The sequence below is a fragment of the Manis javanica genome, chromosome 4 (assembly GCF_040802235.1).
Source record: "Manis javanica isolate MJ-LG chromosome 4, MJ_LKY, whole genome shotgun sequence".
NCBI lineage: Eukaryota > Metazoa > Chordata > Mammalia > Pholidota > Manidae > Manis > Manis javanica.
In genome coordinates, this window is record NC_133159.1 from 83448910 (window position 1) to 83469639 (window position 20730).

The 20730-nt window shown below is 32.9% G+C and overlaps 1 protein-coding gene across 10 annotated transcripts in view; it reads right to left on the reverse strand.

Moving 5' to 3' along the window:
• The window catches only part of DPYD (dihydropyrimidine dehydrogenase), an 870115-nt gene that overhangs the window by 691306 nt on the left and 158079 nt on the right, over window positions 1-20730 (reverse strand). Inside the window, exon 1 of one of the 10 annotated variants that reach the window (XM_037024402.2) lies at window positions 19072-19268. The exons of the other annotated variants lie outside the window; for them this stretch is intronic. The gene's annotated coding sequence lies outside the window, so the exon portion shown is untranslated. Of the gene's footprint in view, window positions 1-19071; window positions 19269-20730 lie in introns of those variants that run through there. 10 annotated transcript variants of the gene reach the window in all.

Consider the following 20730-nt stretch of genomic DNA (forward strand, 5'->3'; position numbering starts at 1 on the left):
AACAGATTATGAAAGAGAATGGGAAGATATTACAAAGAACCAAATAGAAATTCCAGAAAGAGAAAAATTTGTCTCAGAATAAAAATGTATTATCTGGAATGAATTCTAGAGGGCCACACTCTTTAGAAAGAAATTTAGTGAATTGTAATATGGTGCTGGGGATTCATTCAAAATGCTGCAGAGTGGCAGAGATTACATTTATATTCTGGCATAAGGAATTTAGACATCGTTGTATAGTGGCCAGTGGGGAGTCATCAAAGGTATTGTTCAGGGGATTCTTTAAAAATTCAGTTTTGGTGGCCCTATAAAGAATGAACAGGTTACTGCCACAGGCCTGCCAAAGCAAGTGGAGGCTGTGAACAGGTAAGTGGGGAAAGGAATGGAAAGAAACACACTATTTTCCATAGCTTTTCTCTGACCTCATTGAGTTAGTTTCCACCATTTAAAGTATCTTAGGTCATAAAAATATCTCCAGTTATTGTCTGAATCCTCCTTGGCATCAGATACTTTCTCCACATTTATTCCCATTTCCGTCCTTTTTTCGCAATCCACCTAGCATAGAACCTCATGATTATTTACTACCCAGAATATTACACCTTTTCAAAATGACTATGTATTTCCAATTTATTTTAAGCATGGCAATCACAGCATTTTGCAAAATCTGTCAAATCAAGTGCAGACTCCTGAAATATGATAATAGCAATAGTATTATCTTAAAAGTCAAAGATGGGTCTGAGTTCAAATCTTGTCTCTCCTACTTATGATTTATGTGACAAGTCATGACTGTAAGCCTCAGTTTCATAAGCCCTATAGCATAGCTATTATGAGGACCAAAGAAGAGGAGATGACTACAGAATCTAGAGCAGTATTTTTCATATAGCAAGTGCTCATTAAATGTTATTTCCTCATTCCTGTTCACATCCAGCAAGAAAAGCATTTTCTAACTTTCCTGACTAAGAAAGAAAATAAACTAAAAATAACTAATTAAAAACCAATGCCTCTATTGTACCTTAGCTTTGTCTGTTTCTTTATTTGGTTAAACTAATTTATTTACTCAACTATCTCCCCTACTGCTCTGTAAAATCCTTTCAGAGCAGGGCCCACTTTTACTCCTTTCTGGATCACTCTATATCTAGCAGTGTCCAGCTAAGAGTACAAGCTTAATAACCATTAGGTGAAAAAATGAATGTGGCTACAGTCCGATTTTCCCCTACATGCAAGTGACGTTTTTCAAACTGCACAATATGGACTTTATAAATTATCTTTCCACTTCTCTTCCTCTTTTTTCTTCCATCATTCCCATCAGCTTTCTTCTTCCTGGCAAAAGCATATCCAATCTATCTCTTCCCCTCGTATTCTTCATTTTGTCCCCAGTACTGACTTAGCACTTCTCTGAACTCCTCAGTCAAGGAAGGAAAGAGAAAAAGGGTGGGAAGGAGGAGGAGGGAGATAAAGGAGCCCAAAAATTCTCATCCACAATATAAGTTGGTCATGGGGATAGCAATACAGCATGGAGAACACGGCCAATGATTCTGTGACACTGCCTAGTGGGGGTGAGGATTTAATAATGTGAGTAATTGGTGAATCACTGTATTGTATACTTGAAACCAATATAAGATTATGTATCAATGATACCTCAATGAAAAAAAATTACGGACCAAAAGGATCTTAACTATCATATCCAATAACATATTTTCTTACCTGGAGTAATTTCTCATGCATAGTAGGAACTCAAATCTGTCGAACTGACTTGAATAATCTTGCCTACTAATTAAAATGCTTTTGCATAGCATTAGAATGCATCATATAAAAAGGCATTGCATATTTTAATTATTATGATTTATTAATTTGATTACTTTGATTTATTCCCGGGAACTTGACATGAGGATTGAAAAATCCAAATAGGATATTAAGATTCTCAATATTCACCCAAACATCTATTGTGAATCTTATTTCTCTCTGAAAATAAAGCTTCATAACAGCCTAATTAGCATGCATTTATTGTGTGTGAAAACATCCTCAAGGATTTTACTTTTTTTCCAGTCAGTTCATAATTGTTTATACTAATAGCTATCACATATTTTATTAATTTAGAATGAACATAAAACAAGATATCATCATTATATTAAAAAATAAGAATTGCTGACAGTCTTTTAAGGCAGAATGGAAAACACGAGAAAGAGGAAGAAGGGAGAAAAGAAACTGGAAGGAAGAGGTGATAAAGCTGAAAAAGAAAGAAAAAGGAACAAAAAGAAAAGAATAAAAAAGAAAGGGAACTGATGAGGGGTTGAGGATAAAACAAGAAGTAACAGTGAAACAGAAGGAAGAGGACAGAAAGAAATGAGAGAGAAACAAGAGGAGACAATTGGAGAATTGAGATAGAAAAAATCTTATATGCACAAGGTATTTATTCTACATTTAGATGCATAAAACTCTAGCATTACAAAATTAAAACATAGTGTAACGCAAAATGACAGCCTTCCCAAGACAAAGTTTTTTGTTTGTTTGTTTCTGTGTTTTAGCTATTTGGTCCATTCATAACCCAGGAATTCTTGTGCAATTCCAAAACACGTAAAAGGCAATCTTGGTTTAGTTTATAAAAATCTATTTTAGTTTATCACAAAAGTGGCATTACATATGTGTTGCATGTTCAAGTTAATAGTAATGCATACTTTTCAGCATTTGCCATGCAGTTTCAAGCCACAGAAAATGTTTCAACGTTATTGCTTTACACCGTTACCTGTCAGATTTTAAGTTTTCATATTTTATGTTAACAGAGATAAATTAGTTCTACTCATAATTTACTTGCATTTTAGAATAATCATGAAACCCTAGGAATAAGACTTTTTCCTAAGAATAAATATTTATGGTTCTTTATTTTAACCTGCAAGGCTGACTTATGAATAGCTTCTCATATTTTATGTCTAAGATGCATTTTATAGGTTATACAATGTTCTTCCTGTAAACTGAAAATTCCATGAAAGTAATATTAATTCTAATTCTAATGTGGTAATTCTCGTTCTTTGTGCAGTGCCCAATAGTTTATATACTCAATAAATATTTGTCGAATGAATCAATGAATCAATGAGATGTTGTAGCTGAAGTATACTTTAATTTCTACATGAACTAACCTTTTCATACATTTGACATATTTGTATCTGAGCCTTCCTTTTGGCCCACCTATCCCTACCAACCTAGTCCTTTAAATATTTACTTCATAATGATAATCTCCTGTCTCAAAATATTAAAAGGACTCATCCTTTGTAAAGCTTAAAAATTTAAATGCTTTAAGCTTCCTACCATTCAGTCAGACATTTAAATGTTCTCTAATATTTAACTTTCATTCTGATGAGATTCTTTGCTTTTTTTTCTTTTTTCAAGTATATGCCATTAAATTGTTTGGGAGTTCCTTATATCATTTGCAGGAAGGAAATGCTTCTGCAGGTCAAGTTTCATAGCTTGAGTATTTAACTTATGTCAGCAAACTGTCTCCAGAAATTTGTGTTTAATACATTTCTATGGGCTATACATACAAACACACCATTGGACCACAACAAAGCCACTCTCCTCACCTTCACTACACTAAGGCAGAACAACTGAGCCTTGCAAGGGCAAGCTCAGAGGACACAGAACTAGAAGGACAAGCAACCACAGCCATCATACTTCCTCACATATCCTGAGGAATTCCAAATTTCATCTTTATTCAACAGCCCTCTCAGGTGGGCTTGGGACATGAGTAGGAAAGTAACTGGATAGCCTTACTCCTAAGGAGGTACTGCCAACTGGTAAGAAAACTGGCCACAACAAATTATATGCACATTGTTTGAAATCAATGAACTGGGAGTGATGTGTATGCAACAATAACTAATCGATAGAAAAACTATACCTAGAAATACAGTACTATCATAACCAAAACCTAAAATATGTGGCAGTGGCTCTATAATGACAAGGTGGGAAGAGGCTGGTAATTGTTACAAAATCTGGAAAAATGGTATGTAAATCATTAGTAAAGACTGGAGAAAATGATGGCATTATTATGGGTGCTGGAAAAAATGGAGACTTGTGTTATACAGCAGCAAGTGTAAAACTGCTACTTATAGTAAATTTAAAGCAAGACAACATACCTAATGAATTTATAGACCTTGGCAAAATGATTTTTCAGGTAATGTATTCAGAATGTCAGCTGGTTTTACTGCAGATGATATATGAATAAGGAGATAGTCAAAAAACACTAGTCCATCTGCAGGCCAATTTAAGAATAAAGAGAAGCCAAAGATAGCTAAATTGGACAATAAAATTGTTTCTCATTTCTAGTTTTACCAGCTGACAAAATATTTTCAAAGTAAAATGATGCCCAAGGACTATAACCAAATTAGGGCTGTGGCTCTAAGACCCTTTGCTAAGAACTCTTAAAGAACTAAGTGGTGTCCAGGAGAAATGAATAGAAGAGGGTGGGAGCCACTAGAAATCTTCAAGGTGTAGTCTCATAGATGCTAAAGCCCAAAATAGCATTGGTGAATTGTATACATAGAAGCAGTTCCTCAAAAACAGTTATCGTTTGGCTTTTGCAGCAGAGACTAGACTAGAATCACACTTAGAGAAAAGCCCATGAAGTTTTAAAGTCTTATAGGTACAGAGCTACCAACTTGTAATAACAGAGACTTAAACTCTTCAAATTGCAAGGCACCCTCTGAGCACCCAACTTCCTGTGGGCAGGAATAAGTCTAAGAAACTACACAGGTGCCAAAATGAACCTCTCTTCAGAAGTATCCAAGGAAAGGAATAAACTAGGAAGGACATCAGAGAGGGCAGAGCAAAGAAGGTGCCAAAAGCAGCAATGGGGCACAATGGACTGGAAAGTTACTTCCACGGAGGAGCTAGGACCTAATCAAGGAACATTCCCTTTTGGGGGAGTTGAGGGACTTGGCAATATTTTTTTCAGCATGATTTCAGAATTACTATGGACCAGTGACTGCTTGGTGCCTCTAATTTTCCCCCTTTCTGGAGCTGTATCTGAGGAGTCACATCAGAACTTTATGCAATTTATAAGACTGTGAAATGAACATGATGCTTGAAGGGGATGAGACATCTGGCAGTGCTAGGAAGGAAGTGAGCATATTTCACTTTTGGGGGAAACATGTAACTGAGACAAGATGTGGTCTGCATTAGGTTGGTGACAAAAAATGGGTGCATTTCTTTATCCCTTCCTGTATCCGCACCCTTTGCAGTGTGACTTAGTAGCTCCTCTCGTCAAAGAGTAAGGTCTATTTCCCTGCTCCTTGAATTTGAGCTGTTTCTGTGAATTGCTCTGGCCAAGAGAATGTAGAAAATGATGTGCTAGTTCTAAATGTAGGCCTCAAGAGACCTTACAGGCCTATGCTCTCTCTTTCCAGACCCTGCCATTCCTATGTGAACAGCTCCTAACTAGCCTAATGGAACTAGTGCATGACAGACCACAGGGAGGAGAGCCCAGTTTAAAAGCCAAGGCTACCCTAGACCACTCTACTGGCAGCCAACCTCAAATAAGAAAATTCAGTCAATATCACCAGAGCTATCTACACAACCCAGTCCTTATATGACATATAAGAATGCTCATGAACAATAATAAACACTACTGTTTTAAGCCACCAGTTTTGGGATGGCTTGTATGTAGCAATAGCTAACTGATACATGCAATGATCCTCCACAACTCTCAGATAAAACTAAGTAACAACCAAGTTCTAACAATGTCAATAATTAAATTCAATAGCTCTCTCTCTAAATAGGGCCAGACTGCATGATTAGTTTACGTTATTTCAATATAGACCTTGTTTTTTCTGCCAATAGACCAAGAAGAGGATGAGACTTGGCCAAGTTAAGAGAAAATCCATGTTTACAATAGAAAAGTGTCTGATTTTTAATTTTAATGTTTCTATGAATAAGTTTAGAATGGTTCAATTGAACAAGAGATAGACCAGAGAGAACATTCCATTCTTCAGAAGTTTTGGGAATCTGAGAAGTGTGTGTTAAAAATAATAATAAAAAATTTCACTACAATGAAGCTATGGGACTGGAAATCAGAAAACATGGGTTTTTGGCCTGAATATACTCTTATCAGTATTTATCTCAATATTATCTGATTTTAAATGTTCTTTCTGTACAAGCATTGACAAACATCATTATACAGGCAAACATTTCAAATAAATTGTAGACAGTAAAATTCACTCATCCTTTTTTTTAGCATCTTAGAAGACACATTAATATCTGTGATGATAATGTAAGAACTTCAGGTATCTTTTCACATTCTAAACTTAGTCATTTTCTTTGTAGTTTAGATTGCTGAGTAGTTACTGTTATGTGAAAATTGGAATAATTCAATTACAAATAATGATACAAGACTAATACATGTTCAACATTTTCTGTGTAAGTAAAACTACTTTTTATGAGTGTAGGACTTCCAAAATCACAAATATTCATTTCAAAATGCATCTTTTCCAAATAAGGAAAAATCTACATCAATCTATCAGATAAGGGAAGCTAAAAGGATAGCTCTTTCAAATATATCCAAATCAATTTAACAAAATACAACTCCAAGATACAATAAATATTTGTCATAGCAATAAAAGAGATGGGAAATAAAATATTTACAATATTAACTCTGTTATATGACATAATCCCCCAAAATAAAAAAGATAGCATTAAATTTTAAAAAAGAAAACTCTATTCAGTTTCTTATATAAAATTACTCAAAAAAAGCATTTACTAAGCTATAACTTTAAAGAACCCTTTCTATAGCTATTCATCTTCTATTGACAGAATGTCCCAGATTCTTATGAACTATCTAGAAATTGCTGGTCTTGCCTTGATTTCCATTTACTAGCACAATTCTGCAGGAAGGAAAAGGATTTTTTGGAAAGATGAAGTACTCCCTGGTATAACAATTTTCATGCTCAAAGAATACAAAAGCTAGACACAATTATACACATTTTTCTAAAGCAATAGAACAGCAATTTTCAACTAAGTTGTAGTAGATTTCTTTACCTTAAAAAAACTCAATTTTTTACCAACATTCTTCAAGCATAGAATAATCTCAATCACATACTTGAGTTATAAAAGAACATTTAACGTACCCCATTGGAAAAGAAAATTTCTCATTAAGAAACAATGTGTTCACTTTAAACAATTATGAGACTATTTTTTTGCAAATGCTAAACCATTCCATTTTTTTAGATTAGAAAACTGTTGTTTCATTTTAAACATTTTCAGTGTGGGATGAATCTCAAACTATCCCTCAAAGTGTTTTGTGGAAAACATCTCCAGGTCTAAATGTGAACTTAGTTTAGAAATGTATCCTAGCTGTTAAAATATAAATACATGTATTCTCAAACTTCTACAACATATTAGCTGCTTATTACACATGGGAAAATGCTTAAAAATAGGCAGACATTTTCTCCATAACTTATAAATGACAAAGTGTCTAGGGAAACAAAGCAGAAAATAGGATACATTAAGAAGAACTTATCACCCTTCTAGTTTGGAGCTTTTATTTGGGGTGGCAGTGGAGGTTAGGAAGAACATAGGAATAAATCAGTAAACAAATGATCAATGTGATTTCAGCTGATAAGTGCTTTGAAACAAACAAAAAACACACACAAAATAGTAATTAATTAATAGGAGTCAGGATCATTTAGATAAGGAACTTGGAGCTTCCTTTAGGAACAATATTTGAGCTAAGCCTGAATGTTATTAAGAAGCCAGTCATTGGAAGATCTGGGGGAAGAGCACTTTGGCAAGAGGAACTAAAAATGCAAAGGGTCACTGCTCATTAAACCCAGTTATGCCATCCTTCTAAACTAAACTGCAGCTGCCTGAGTTCACAGATGATATACCCTAGTTGTTTTACATAAACATTATTATAAGTATAATTCTACACTCTCAACAGCTAATCAATAAGTCTATTAGTTAATGAAAACACAACGTTTGCATGTATTTTTTCCTGAGTACCAAAATTTAACAAATTAAGATATAAAAAAATACCTTTGCATAATTAATGTTGTGCATGTGAATGAGAAAATACTGACCAGAATATAAAGATAATTGTAGTGACCAACACCTTATATGAGAATATGCTGTTTTGAGAAGCAACAAAGTATACTATGTTCACATGAGAGCTTTTTGATACAGGCTCTACCTTAGCTGACTGGATAACACAACAGTAATATCTATTTTATTTAACTGGGAAACTTCATAATACTCTTGTAAATAAGTTTCTATAAAGCTTTGTGAGATCACATGTAGGAAATAACATGAAATATATTGAATACGCTATCCCAAATCTCAATGTAACAATTTACTTGCTGTACAAGTCCAAGTCAAATAGTCTATTTCATACACTTCTTTTGTCCTTAATAAAACTTAAATTATTATAATCTAAAATATATACATGCACACACATACATCTATACATATAGAATATATTTGTGTTTATGTAGATATAATAGATAACACCATAAATAGTATATATTGGCAATTGTGAAAAATACACTCGACATGTTAAAAAAATGATATAACTTTTTAGTTATCAAAGAAATTAAAATTACATCAAAATTGGCTTTTCCCACATTAGTTTGGCAAACATTAAAAAGTTAAATATCCAATGTTAAAAAGTAAATGAGAAACAGACAATTTAATAATCTTTTCATGATTATCACCTTTGAAGGGCTAGCTATTTAACATTTATAAAAAAAGAAATACTGCTCTTTAATACAGAAGTTACCTTCTAGAAATATATCTTATGGAGACACTCCTGTACAAATACAAAGGCACCTGTGTACAAATTTATTTCCAATAAGTAAAGGAGAATGAATTGATCAAAGAAATATGTTGTTTTGCCTATAAAGCACTACTTTTATTCAAAAGTACAAGTTCTAAAGCAAGAAAATTAAAATTATGGTCTGATTTTGAAAAACACTTTATATGACATCATATTATTTTCTACATCTGATTAAAAACAGATAACACTATTAGTCTTCATTAAAACTATTTATTCATATCTATCAATATAAATACTAGTTATTTATAGTATTATCAATATGAATACTACTAATACTAATATAATACTAGTGTATATATATATACTATACTAATATGTGCTAGAGTACATTAGCTCTAAAGATTTTGTACATAATAACAGTATGTTCATATTGAGTGCATGAAGAAAGTGCTGATTTAAACTGGGTAATCTGGTGCTTAGTGACACAGACTAAACATTTTAAGTGGCATACTTTTGCTCTCTGTTTCAAAATACTTTGAGATAAAATATTATCTGCTACACGGTCCTTCTTTACCCTCAACTTATTTCCATTTATTAAAAAGGGGAAAGCCTAGGTCCTAGCCACAGCAATCAGACAACACAAAGAAATAAAAGACATCCAGATTGTCAAGGAAGAAATTAAACTGTCCCTGTTTTCAGATGACATGATATTGTACATAAAAAACCCTAAAGAATCCACTCCAAAACTACAAGATCTAATAACTGAATTCAGCAAAGTTGTGGGATACAAAATTAAAACACAGAAATCTGTTGCATTCCTATACACCAACGATGAAGTTGCAGAAAGAGAAATCAGGAAAACAATTCTATTCACAATTGCATCAAAAATAATAAAATACCTAGGAATAAACCTAACCATGGAAGTGAAAGATCTATAACTGAAAACTACAGGACAATCTTAAAAGAAATTAAAGAAGACACTAATAAATGGAAATTCATCCCATGCTCTTGGCTAGGAAGGATTAATATTGTCAAAATGGCCATTTTGCCTAAAGCAATCTATAGATTTAATGTAATATCTATCAAAATACCTACAGCATTCTTCAATGAACTAGAGCAAATAGTTCTAAAATTCATATGGAACCACAAGAGACCCCAATAGCCAAAGCAATCCTGAGAAGGAAGAATAAAGCAGGGGGAATTACGCTCCATGATTTCAAGCTCTACTACAAGGCAACAGTAATCAAGACAATTTGGTACTAGCACAAGAACAGACCCATAGACCAGTGGAACAGACTAGAGAATCCAGATATAAACCCAAGCATATATGGTCAATTAATATATGATAAAGGAGCCATGGACATACAATGGGGAAATGACAGTCTCTTCAACAGCTGGTGTTGGCAAAACTGGATAGCTACAGTAAGAAACTGGATTATTGTCTAACCCTGTACACAAAAGTAAACTCAAAATGGATCAAAGACCTGAATGTAAGTCATGAAACCACAAAACTCTTAGAAAAAAATATAGGCAAAAATCTTTTGGACATAAACATGAGCAACTTCTTCATGAACATATCTCCCCGGGCATGGGAAACAGAAGCAAAAATGGACAAGTGGGACTATATCAAACTAAAAACCTTCTGTACAGCAAAGGATACCATCAGTAGAACAAAAAGACATCCTACAGTATGGGAGAATATATTCATAAATGACAGATCCAATAAAGGGTTGACATCCAAAATATATAAAGAGCTCACACAACTCAACAAACAAAAAGCAAATAATCCAATAAAAAAATGGGCACAGGATCTGAACAGATACTTCTCCAAAGAAGAAATTCAGATGGCCAACAGGCACATGAAAAGATTCTCCACATCATTAATTATCAGGGAAAAGCAAATTAAAACCACAATGAGATATCACCTCACACCAGTTAAGAGGGTCAACATCCAAAAGACAAACAACAACAAATGTTGGCAAGGATGTGCAGAAAGGGGAACCATCCTACGCTGCTGGTGGGAATGTAAACTAGTTCAACCATTGTGGAAAGCAGTATGGAGGTTCCTCAAAAAACTAAAAATAGACTTACCATTTGACCCAGGAATTCCACTCTTAGGAATTGCCCCTAAGAATGCAGGAGCCCAGTTTGAAAAAGACATATGCACTCCTATGTTTATTGCAGCACTATTTACAATAGCCTATAAATGGAAGCTACCTAACTGTCCATCAGTAGATGAATGGATAAAGAAGAGGTGGTACATACACACAATGGGATATTATTTCACCATAAGAAGAAATAAATCTTACCATTCGCAACAACATGGATGGAGCTAGAGGGTATTATGCTCAGTGAAATAAGCCAGGTGGAGAAAGACAAGTATCAAATGATTTCACTCATTTGTGGAGTATAACAACAAAGAAAAAACTGAAGGAACAAAGCAGCAGCAGACTCACAGAATCCAACAATGGACTAACAGTTACCAAAGGGAAAGGGACTGGGGAGGATGGGTGGGAAGGATAAGGGGGAAAATGGGGCTTTACGATTAACACACATAGTGTAGGGGTTTAGGGACATGTGGAAGGCCGTATATACAGAGAAGACAAGTAATGATTCTATAGCATCTTACTATGCTGATGGACAGTGACTGTAATGTGGTATGTGTGGGGGACTTGATAATAGGGGGCATCTATTAACCGTAACATTGTTCAAGTAATTGTACATTAATGATATCAAAATAAAAAAAATTTTTTAAATGGGGTGAGCCTATAAAATTAAATAAATAGAAAAATAAGTAAAATGTAATTACTTTTGTTATGTTCTTTCCAGTAGTCTTCACCACACTACACCAAAAATAAATGATAAATATTTACTAATGTTCTCTCCCTCGGTCTTCTACCCAATGATGTTCTCCAAGTTTTTTCATCGCTTTATATACCATTCTCATAGTTCCTCATTCTCATCAGCAAATATAAAGAAAATGGAAGAAATATGGGAAGTCCTCAAGAGCCCTCTAATTTACCTGTCTACACCATGTTTTGAATCATTATAAAAGACCCTGAGGATAGTAGACAAGATGAATCCATGTTTGATCAGATGGAACCTAGAAATTGTATGCCTTTTCTGTCTCTTACTAGAAAAGTTAGTTATGCAGCCTTCAAAGTTAATGCAACAGTATTCTACTTCTTATCCCATCTTTTCTTTATAGAGAACTATAAAGAAGGAACTTGAAGAATCTATGGTGATCTTCAAAAATATGATTTCAATAGAGCATTTTGAAAACATAAGTGCAATTTCAGTGCTAAGCAGTATTTGATGAGGAAGTAGATACAGCATTTTTACATGCAGATTTGTTTAGAACAGTGGGATTGAGGAAGAAAGAATATAAATAGGACAGTAACTAGGAAGGGTAGCAATGTCAAGCTGAACTGTTTTCAGTATAGAGTGTGTCTCACATGCTTGTTTGTGAGTGGAGGAAAACTGGTAAGCAGAGGAGAGATGCGAATTGAGAATACAAACTACAACAAAAAATGCATATGTTTGAGGGATCAATATTTGGAAGGGGTAAAACTATGAGGGTATAGTTAAGAAAGTAACCTTAGAAAGAAGAGAAATATTTCTTCCACTACAGTTATAGGAAAAGGTGAGAGGACAGATTTTCTGAAGAAGGTGGATGGTTTGTGAACAAAAGAACTCTGTGAAGATACGACCTCTGAAGGAAAGTCACTTGGAGAATTGAGCGTCCTTCTCCTGAGAGAATAGAAAATAAGTAATCTAAGTAACCAGCTAAGGAGTTTAAAATCAGTTTAATTTTTTAAATTCCAAAGGAGGAAATGGGAAGCTTTTATTCTATCTCTAACAGTAGTTTTAGAATACACACTGAATTTTCACCATATGCCATACAACCTGCTAGGTTCTTTAACAGAGCAACTTGTGAATTACAACAATCCTGGGAGGCTGACACTGCCCGAGTGTCACTATTAACTCATTTAACAGGGCAACTGAGCCAGCAAACGTGAAATTGAAATTTGAATCCAGAATTCATGATCTTAATCATGAACAGATATTTCTGCTGAGTTTATTTCATAAGACATATAAGGAAATAAATAAATATATAGAGAACTTGATACTTTAAACCTTACATTCATGTTTTTGTCCTAAAAATAATACGGTTTTTATAGGCAATTTTAAAACACAGAAAAGTGCAAAAAAATATTATAATCAAGAGATTTCTTAATGTCTCCCACACAGGCAATTTTGGTCCACATTTTCTAATCTTTTAATGACTATAAGCTCACAAAAAGCACATGTACTACAAAAAAAAATCATCTTACCTGTTTTGAAATCTGCTTTCTACCTTTCACAATACATTAAAGTATTTTTCCAGGTCAATAAAAATAGATGAATGTCATGATTTGTAATCATTGCTTATTAATACATTGTATAGCTTTATTAAGATTTATTTAAACAATCTCCTATTGTTAGATATATGGATTTTTTAATTTTATTATTATGAGCAATTGTTCATAATAACGTTGTATATATAATTACAGTGTAATTTTACAATGTGTAAACTATTATTGTACCTTTGGTTCTGTTCTGTTTAAGTTTATTTTTATAACTTTACTGTTAAAATTCTGTAGCTTTCTAAAATGTTTTCCTATTTTGAAGGCAAATATAAACCACACTTGTTATATTTATTTTTCAAATATTTGACTAATATTTAATTTTGTAATTGTGGATTTCTTCAAGTTTCTTATCCTCTTTATATTTTATTTGTGGGCACATAAAACAGTTCTAATTAATTGCATTCATCTAATTCATGTACATTTTCTAATTCATGTATAGTTTCCAAAAATATTTTCCTGAAAGAGATTTCAAAACACAGTAGTCTAGAGTTCTATAAAGCTATAAATAATTTTCTACATCTATGCATAGATCCCTTCCTCATTCCTACTTTTTCTAATTTGTTTCATATCATTTATTATTAATCAATTTGTTCTATGTAAATAATTGTCTTTTTAAAGTACAATCTCTTAGATTAAATTTCAATTTTTTTTAAATTCTGTATTTGGTATCTTAGTAAATTTTTACTGATTTGTCTATGGCTACATATCCCTCACTACTATTTGGTTTCTATCAAACATTTTAATAGTTTTTTCATTATAAATATCAGTGCATTGTTAATTGACTCATAACATTTTTCTTTGTTTTTATCTCTACAATATTTTACAAGACATATTCTCCTTTTAATTTTTCTAGTTGTGCTCTTTGCATTTTACTTAAAAGGATAAGCTAACATTTTTCTCAAGGTCAATTAAAAGTAAAATTGCACACTTGAACTTCGATGCAAGGAATTTAATACTCATTTACTTTTCTTCATTTCCCTACTCCATAATTACTGAATCTTCATTATTATAGTGTGGGATTTTACATGCAGATTATCATCCTTATATTGACATGTTTATATAATAATTTATTCTTTCAAGAATATTTGTCCTTTACACTCACCTGTACAAGACATTTTAAATTCCATGATTTCTCGATTTTTTTCATTCAGTTGGAAAACATTTCCCAGTAATTTTTTTCCTAATAGGTTAGATAAATAGTATGTTTTATGAATACTTGAATGTCTACGGATATCTTTCTATTACTGCCATACATAAACATCTTGGCTCTATATAAAAACTATTAGACCACAATGCATTTTGCCCTTAAAATCCTGCAGGTAGAATTTCTCCATTGTATCCTGACATAAAGAATTGAAAAGAAGATATGAAGCTGATTTGTTTTTTCCTGCTTTTGATCATCAGTTTGTCTCTCTGGCCTAGATATTGATAAGACTTTTATTAATTATTGTACTACAGTAATTTGACTAGACAATAGTGAAATAGAAAAATTAATTACTTAAAGCTACACATTTAAATTAAGAAAATATTCCCCTACTATGTCTTTTATTCATGTCTCAGTTTCACTTATTTTCCTTTCTCTTTGGGGCACATAGGTTTCTGCCTTCCTCTCTATTCTCTTCATCTGCTTTGTTTTTACATAATGTTTATCATCCCCTCATATTATGTATTCCTATGTTGACATGTTCAAAATCTGTCTCCATCCACAGGATGTCAGCTCTGTGAGAGCAGGTACAGTATCTGCTTTGTTCATTGTTGTATCCATAGACAACTGAATGATATCTAGTGTAGCTAGAATATAATATGTTTTGAATGAATCACTGAAATCATATACTGGGTCATCATTTTTTTCTTCATATTATTGATTTTAATCTCATTATATTCAGCTTTCTCATTTTAATCTGCAATGTTAAAAGCTGATCAAATTTCTTCTTATCACTGATTTCATTTTTTTAAGCCCTAATTCTACTCATTTCCGCCTCCAGCCTGGGGTTTATTTACTTGTTTTTAGATTCTTAGCAGTTATGTCTCATCTCTGCTTGTATTCTGTTCTGTCTTCATAGAAGTCATGCCTTTATGACTGTGTTGAGGTCTTAAAATTCTGGCAAGATGTGGCGTGTCTATGTACTTATCATACAGGTTAATTTTTTAGTATGTTCCAGGATGCCAGAAGATAGTGCAAAACAGTTACAAGCATTATTTCTAGGGTTCATTTGCTTCTCGTGCCATGGCTTTATTCCTGGGGCTATCTTTGAAGAAATGTCCTATGACTTGATTAATTTTCCCAGGTTTCCTGTCCAGTTTCTCTAGGACTTTTTAAATCTGCCCATATGTAGAAGGAGGAGTGGTGAAGAAACGGAGCCCCTGGGTGTCACAGAAGTTGCAGAAGGGTATAAAGGAACTGACACCCGACTTCCTCGTTAACACGGGTGTAAGGTGGTTGGGTCAGGTGGAGCGCATTAGCACCTCCCTCCTACAGCCGCAGGCAGTCTTTGTGCCATATATCTGAGGCACAACAGATGAAACCTGGTTAAACTTTCTTAGGGTTATTTCTTTTGATGCATATTTAGTACACACTTCCTGAAGGCTATTAGAATGGACATCAGTCTCAGCATTATCACTCGTTTTGTAAGGTTTGACGTTTGTGAGAGTATCTCCTTAAGAATTCATAAGGGCTGGAAAAAGCTATATATGTAAATTATATTTACAGAAGTAATCAAGTTTATTTGACAGATATTATATACCTTTAGTGAAATTATCTAAAATACCATATAAAGTGTTGGTGTCATTTACCATGACTAAACTACTAATGGCTGTAATTAATAATTATTTATTTGTATGTCTTCCCTATGTATTCATTATTTGCCACCTACCAATTGGTAGTGAAAGTCCAAAATGATCAATTTTTTCACCCAGATTATTTAAAATGTTAATATTTTAAAATTAAAATATTCCAGGCTTTTTAAATGTGATGTATGTCTTATTTTTCACTTACAATATAGAGAAAATGATTTAGTCATGAAAATGGCTTTCCTTTTGCTTATGAGCAACTATAAATCTGTTTCTTGAAAATAGTGTAAAAAATATTCCAAATACCCAAGGCCACACTAATTTCTCCTCTCTTTGAACATCTATTTCACATTCACTCACTAGCTTGCAATTTAGTGCTTAATTGTTTGCAAATTCATACTCTGAAATGTTCTTAGTATAGAAGTGCCAGAAGGGACCTTACAGATTATCAAGTTCAACTTATAACTGAGAGAAAAGAACTGTAGAGACTTAGTTAAGATTGCAAAACTAGCTAATGGTAGAACTGAGGCTAGAATATAGGTCTTCCAATTTCTTTTCCAGTTTTATTTTTCTAGCCAAACAGGAAGGTATTTAAGGACAGAGATTATGTCATCTGTGTCCTGGTAACTTCCTTTATACTCATAATATTGGTAAGGAATGAAAAATGCTTAAGCATTGATATATGATGGATGACAAATAAGAAGTGTTTTATTTCTCTGTTGCTTTTGTCCTAGCTCAGATACATGGTTAAGTAGCAATTCTTAGCCATATCATAATAACATGACAAATAAATATAACAAAGCTCCACTTTTTCTCTCAAGATCACATCAGAAAATACTTAGAAATAAATAGGAATCTTTTCTTTAGTTGTAATAATAAACAAACTATCTCCAAGTTTTCTAAGTATAATAACATCATCTCATTTAATCTTTTAATGACCTTATTTAGACAGCATTATTATTATATCCAAATTATAAGAAGAAAAATCTCAGAGACAAAGAAACAGGCTCCATGTCTCAAAGTTAATGAGTGGGAAGGCAGGAAATTAAACTTAGTTCATTTCATTAAAAAGCTTAAATTCTATCACTTCTCCACAGGCAAATGTTGTTTATTAAACCATGTCCAAAAAACTCCTGTATCCAAAATCACCAAAATGAAAATTTTAATTACTACTTATTCAAAATGACTATTAAATATATTTCTTAAAACATGTACACTTACTTATCACCTCTTACTAAAACGTGTCAATGATTAAAACAGAAAGCACTCCTTTCCCCTGCTGTGGCCTTGTATGGAGGCATGGATTAGGGCGAAGGAAAAGATTTCCCTTTATGTAATAGTGGGCACTTAGTAAATCTATTTCCTATCAGTTTTGGAGTTAATTATAGTAAAATTCAAAAAAGGACCATCTTTGATAATTTTCCACATACTCCCTAAGACATAGCTGCTCAATTTTCCTCAGAAAACCCTAGGTACAGTGAATTTTTATGCACAGCTCAACCATGGCTAAGGAACCATTTGGTGCAACAAGCTCTCTTTCTATACTGATGGTTATCATTGAAACATACTGCCACCTTATGACAATTCTTTTTATATCTTAATTTTCAGAAAAGTCTGTCTTACAAATAAACTTTGGCCAGGAATATGATGAAAAAGTACAGAAATTATCTATTTTTTTAAATGTAAAATTACTAGCTCTACTGAAAGCAACCTGAAAGAAAAATACTATATTTTAAGAGAATATTTTTAGATTTTTGAATAACACAATGATTTTGGTGACACGATGTAAGCATTTATAAATCCAAGAGGCCAGGGTAGAATTGATTACTTGCTGGCAATGGAACTTAAAATTTTGAGTCTATTTTCTAATTCTAGTTTTAGAAGTTATAGCCAAAGTATTTGTCCCTTATTGAAGCTATAATATTGCACACACACACCCAAAAGATATAAAAATTGTAATGGCTCACATTGGCAGGAAGTACAGGGGAAAGAGACCCTAAAATTAAGAAAAGACTGTATACCTGAATAAATACATTATTGTGTGAATTTACAATAAGCCAAAATAAATACTGTAAAACACTATTACTATTACTACTACTAGAAAGTAAAGTACCTATTTACACATAGAATCCTCTTTTTTAAGTGTCCACAGTAGAAATTTGTGTCAAACCAAAAAACATACAGCTTTTATGCAGCAACTGGTTAATTTTACTCCATAGATCCAGTGATTCACTTTTCCAATGGCTACTGTTTCCCCTTTTTTGCATTAGTTGCTAAAGTTCTTACATATGAATTTATGATTCCCATTTATCAAGAATATAAGAAATCACTGCATGCATTTTGTACTCTACTATCACTCCTGGCTACAATTTATTTTTGTGCCTTATTTTCACTTTGGCCTAATAGTACCATGTACTTTCATTTTTATGTATATACCTGGTACTGCAGAAAAAAAATATGAATTTTGGAAACTGAACCAGAACCAACTCTGTTACTAGCTATAGGATCCAGATTAATTACTTTATCTCTAAGGTAAACTACAGATCTGAAATTTATAAATTGGGGCTAAAAACACCTACCTTGCAGTATCATCCTAATCATTAGAAATAGATAATATTTATTTGGTACCAGTTATATAGAATGACTACTTATATAAGTTAATTTCTATATTTTTTAATTTCAGTAAGCTTCTGAAATCAAGTTATATTTTATAATTCCATTTAATGCAGTAGTGCTCTCCTAAAAAGAACATTTTTCAAATCAGTGATGTCTTAGAATCAAAGAAAAAAATCTATTAACTTATCGTACTTTATAATCACCCTCATGCTCTTTTGGAACTAAGCATAATTATTAACAAAAATATTTCAGTGAAATGTTCAGTCAAGTTTAATTAGGAATGGAGAAAAATTAGAAACCAGTGAACAAATAAAGGATGTGATAAAGTTTGGCATTGTACTTTTAAGGAAAAAGTTGACAGTTCCCTACAGTTTTCTGTTTTTGTTTAAACTTTATGAGCAAAGGGACAAAAGTTTAAACAAAGAATTCATGCCCAATAACATATTTCTTAGTTTAATTACTGAATTGCTGTTTGCCCAAAGTTTTAATCAAGAGATTTCTTACATGTGGATAACAATAGAGACATCTGTACGAGTTAGTGCCACGTTGAAATCCTTCCGGCACTGCAGCACCTGGTGACGCCACAGGGAAGATACCGCGGATACTTCTTGAACATACTGCAACAGCTGTCAACTCAGAAGGAGGTATATTCTAAGTTCCACCAAGCAAGTAGTACTCTGCCAAACCTCATTCTGTCCCTTCTTTTAACTGAAAAGAAGCCAGATGGAAACATGCAACTTGTCAAATTGCAAATAAAGAATTACTATATGTCATACTGCATGGATCTCTGTAAGTTTAGCTTTAAATACTTGGTCACTCAATCTTTGGAATAATTGCACTGACATTTTAAGAAAACTAAAGATTCTTGATGCTATTCCAAATAAAGACAATACCACACCTTTAAGAGAATACAACTAAGGTAAAGAAAATGGGATAATATCTTTAACATAATCTTAGAAGGATGAAACAAAAAGCATCATTCTAGGTGCTTATTAATGTCCAGGATGACTATGACTGCAGCATGACTAGCCATCTCTCTCAGCAGTTAATGGTGCAATCTGCTTGGAGCACACAGCCCCAGAAAACCAGAAAACAAGCCATATTATGCACAACATGGCAGTCCTAGCTGTGCTGGTATGGCTAAACCTCCAACTGAATCTCCATTATAGATTTCTATTTCTATCCATTATATAAAACTACTGCAATAATTTAAAATACACTATGGCCAGATTTTGTTGTGGATGCACACAAAGATCAGAAACTAGTAATTTTATTTTGTATTTTTGCTACCAAAAACTACTTCTGATTTTAAGATTTTTGGCTTTTCATAAAATTGAACATATATAATTATTTCATATTTAGAGTACAAGCTTTACTATTTCTGAGGTGCCTCTGGGAATGTGTTACTTTGTTCATCCATTCTTGTATGCTTGTATAAAAACATTTGTTGGGTACTTAGTATACAACATATACCACACATTTTTATTTATAAGGAGACATCCTTTCAATATCACTAAGCATTTTTTTTTACTGCTGGAGTCTTGTTTAGGACAAGAAGAATATCCTCAAAATTCCCAAAGAGAATGATTGGTATCAAAAACATGAATCACATCATAAATAGTCTCCTTTGGATATGATATCCTAATGATGGTGTGATAGAGATCACGGAATCCCTGGAGCATTTCTAACATTTCTCACAATATGCTGGGGTACAAACAATATCTTAGCTTCATAATGACACAAATTACTTGCTTCTCTTCTAAATAAAGCCTAAAAAGTTATATAAGGGATTTTAACAAGTCAACTCTCATTTTCCTATACCAATAATACCATTTTAATGTGGTTTATCAACACTAAATGATATTTTATTTTTATCTGCTTTCCAAGTGATTATCATTTTACATTATTTTAATTCAATAATCACATCATTCATGAGAAACAAGCATCTTTACACCCAACTACAGATGAGAAAGCTGAGCCTCACAAAGATTTAGAGAGTTGCCAAAGATCTTAGGAAAGTCAGTCTGTGGTTCTGATTAATTGATTCACATTTTTGTCTAAGCCATGTCTCAATCTAATTCCTTCTTCCCTGATAAAGCTTTTAGGCAGAAAACTTAAATATTGAAAGGTGTTCTTTTATATACTGTGTAAGCAAACCACTTA